The sequence below is a fragment of the Neoarius graeffei genome, chromosome 22, assembly GCF_027579695.1.
Source record: "Neoarius graeffei isolate fNeoGra1 chromosome 22, fNeoGra1.pri, whole genome shotgun sequence".
Taxonomy (NCBI): domain Eukaryota; kingdom Metazoa; phylum Chordata; class Actinopteri; order Siluriformes; family Ariidae; genus Neoarius; species Neoarius graeffei.
In genome coordinates, this window is record NC_083590.1 from 21503639 (window position 1) to 21507364 (window position 3726).

Consider the following 3726-nt stretch of genomic DNA (forward strand, 5'->3'; position numbering starts at 1 on the left):
CGCCCTGTCTTGGTCTTGACTTGATCTCAAACCCTCAAAGTCTTGGTCTTGCCTTGGTCTCGGTGCTTTTGACTACAACACTATTTGGTAGAACAAAAATGTAACCATCTGTTCTGCTTTGTTTTACTATGCATCATAGTAATACTACTGTTTATTTATTTATCTCATCTCATCTCATCATCTCTAGCCGCTTTATCCTTCTACAGGGTCGCAGGCAAGCTGGAGCCTATCCCAGCTGACTATGGGCGAAAGGCGGGGTACACCCTGGACAAGTCGCCAGGTCATCACAGGGCTGACACATAGACACAGACAACCATTCACACTCACATTCACACCTACGGTCAATTTAGAGTCACCAGTTAACCTAACCTGCATGTCTTTGGACTGTGGGGGAAACCGGAGCACCCGGAGGAAACCCACGCGGACACGGGGAGAACATGCAAACTCCACACAGAAAGGCCCTCGCCGGCCCCGGGGCTCGAACCCAGGACCTTCTTGCTGTGAGGCGACAGCGCTAACCACTACACCACCGTGCCGCCTTTATTTATTTATAATGAATTGAAACATTAATTAAAACTTGGAGGAAGCTAGTTTTTTATTCCTTTGGTCCATGTTTCTATGCAAAGACAGAAAGTGTCTAATCCAAGCAGAGAGAGTTTTTAATTATTAAAGTAAAGAGGTTGCTCAAGGATGCAGCTGTATCTCTAGAAATGCTGGGATTTGACCTCCTAACTTTCTGGTCATTATCGTAGATGTGTAACAGACAAAAGTTTGTACACCCCTACTCTACTCATTCATAGTTTTTTTTTTCCCCCCTGTATTTTAATTATTTTCTACATTGTAGAATGATACTGAAGACATCAAAACTATGAAATAACATCTGGAACAGGGGCGATTCTAGCATCTGATCTTTGAGGGTGCTTAGCCCCCAGAGCTGACAGAGGCACCTGGCTTGAACGACAGTGTTTCCACGTTTATTCCGCATTTAGACTAGACTTAACTAGACAAGAAGACTAGACTAGACAAGACTAGACTTATGCAATGTTTTAACAGAAGCTGACCCAATAAACTATGATATCTACACATTTACAACCACTGACACAAATATTTACGTTATATTTTTAACTAAACAAGACCTACTACTACATTTGTAATGTTGGAGCTATTCATTTTGAACAGTGGTAATTGTTAATTAATGTGTTATTGTGTATTGTGTAACAATAGTGTGTATTATGATTTTACATTAGTTTACATTAGTTTATATTTTTTATTGATAAGCATGATAAGAATGATAAGCAAACGTAAACGCTATGTTATATTAAATAAAATTGACTAACACACGGTGGTCTAGCACCGTAGCACTTGTACAGCTCTGCACAAAAGTATCTCGATATGGATGATAAATGTTGTTTTCATCATTCTGTTCATAGACCAGGGAACATCAATATTGCATTATGCATATTATTGTGTTGTGTTTAACAATTGTAACTCCAGTCCGTACCTTCACATCTCGCTATGCCAGTAATACTCAGGTGCTACTTCGAGTTCCTCATCGGCGTGGAATCCAGTTAAAAAAAACACCATGTCGTAGCAAGCACTCGCGTGGACAGGCAACCCAATCAGAGGGGACGCAAGGAGGAGAGGGATTTTACTGGTCATAGAACTATCACGTAACTGGTGAATTCAAGAACACACACACGCCCGCGCACACATTCATTGCGCAGTGTGCAAGGGCACTTATTTCTGAAAATTATGTCCAAAAGCAGTGTTTTTGAGGGTGCTGAGCTAGGGGGTGCTGAGCTCATTTTTGGGGGTGCTTGAGCACCCCCCAAAATAGGCTAAACACGCCCCTGATCTGGAACATATGTGGAATTATGTGGTAAACAAAAAAAAGTGTTAAAAAACAAAACATTTGATATTTTAGATTCTTCAAAGTAGCCACCGTTTACCTTGATGATGCTTTACACACTATAGGCATTATCTTAACCAGCTTCACGAGGTAGTCACCTGGAATGCTTTTCAATTAACATGTGTTCCTTGTCAAAAGTTAATTAGTGGACGAGTTTCTTTCCTTCTTAATGCATTTGAGATCAAATAATAAATAATAAAAATACTAAATAAATAAATAGCCCTGTGCCACAACTGTAGCAATCCATATTATGTCAAGAACTGAACGACTAAGTAAAGAGAAACGACATCCATCATTACTTTAAGACATGAAGAAGTGTCTTTTAATGAATAAACATAAAGAAAAAACATTGAATTAGAAGGTGTGTCCAAACTTTTGACTGATACTGTATGCGGATATGCCTTGTTGTTGAGAATGTCAGGAGAGAATGGTCAGACTGGTTTGAACTAACAGGAAGGCTATAGTACCTCAAATAACCATTGTGAGCCAAAAAGCATCTCAGAATGCACAACATGGCAAACCTTGAAGGAGGCAACTGGGCTACAACAGCATCCGAAACAGACTACATCTGATTGCACTCCTATCAGCCAAGAACAGGAATCTGAAGCTACAATGGGCACAAACTCAAGCAACTTGGACTGGTAAAGACTGGGAAAAGACCAGGAAATGTCTTTCTGATCTATTGCTGGGTTTCAGTCACGTGACTTTTCTTAGCGGTTTTACCGGCAGTGAAATAGCTGGTGGTCTAAACGGCTGCCGTAGTGCAAATAACTAGCGATAACTTATCAGAGTACGCTCGTAATCTAGAAGCCACTGCTGGCTTTAGATCTATTCAGAAGGTTGCTGTGTGCAATGGAATCGACCCCTACAGTCTGGGAAAGAAGGATTTGTCATATGATCTCGAAAACGACCCTTCAGTCGAGTTCCCCGACATCTCGAACTATCTGGTGTTGCAGACGTCCTTCTACACCGCAAAACAGATGAAAGTGTGGAAGAGTATGGAGGCTTACAACTGTTTTGTATGTGGCTGGGTAAAGGACCTCGGGATCAAGTCACTGCCGAATGAATCCTGGATTGTTTTTGCCCGTGTAAGTATGTTTTTTTTTTAAGTTTTCCGTTCGCATCTTTACAACAAAGCGCTGCAAGTTGAAGTGTAAACAAACAATAGTTGGCTTGATTCTCACTTGTGTTGGCTCTTATCTCTCAGATAAATCATTCACAAAGATCATCAGAAACCCCTTTAAAGACCTGGATCTTAGTTAAACAAGTGATCACGGCGCATTGTAACTGTACGGCTGGGGAAGAATTTTGTTGTGACCTTCATGCATATGGACTTTGTGAGGAGTAAAGAAAGAAACAGCTGGGGACTTTAGCGCTTCGTGACTAAAAAAAGTACCGTAAAATAACAACACATAGCAAGAAAAGTACTTGGAAAACACTAAGGACGTAGCTGAGAGGGAAATACAAACCTTTCATCAAGTGATCACTGCAAACTCGAGCATGCTTCGACTCGGCTCCCTTCGATTTCACTGAGAGGTTCTAAAGCCACCTTTCTCTACGTCTTTTTGTGAAATCCTGTATTCGTTCACTCTTTTTTATTAGTTCATGGGGAACCCTGAAGAAACTTTTATCAGTTTCATGGTTTGATCGATTCGAACAACCTAAAACAACGCAAGCGTAAGGCATTTTTCATGCGAGTGAGCGATGCACCTTCTCCGTACAAACGCTTTGTCAACTGAGCTTTGGTAGACCGCCAGCTAAAGTTTTGAATAACTAATGAGGCGGATGTGACGTCATGTGAAACACAGCAGTAGATA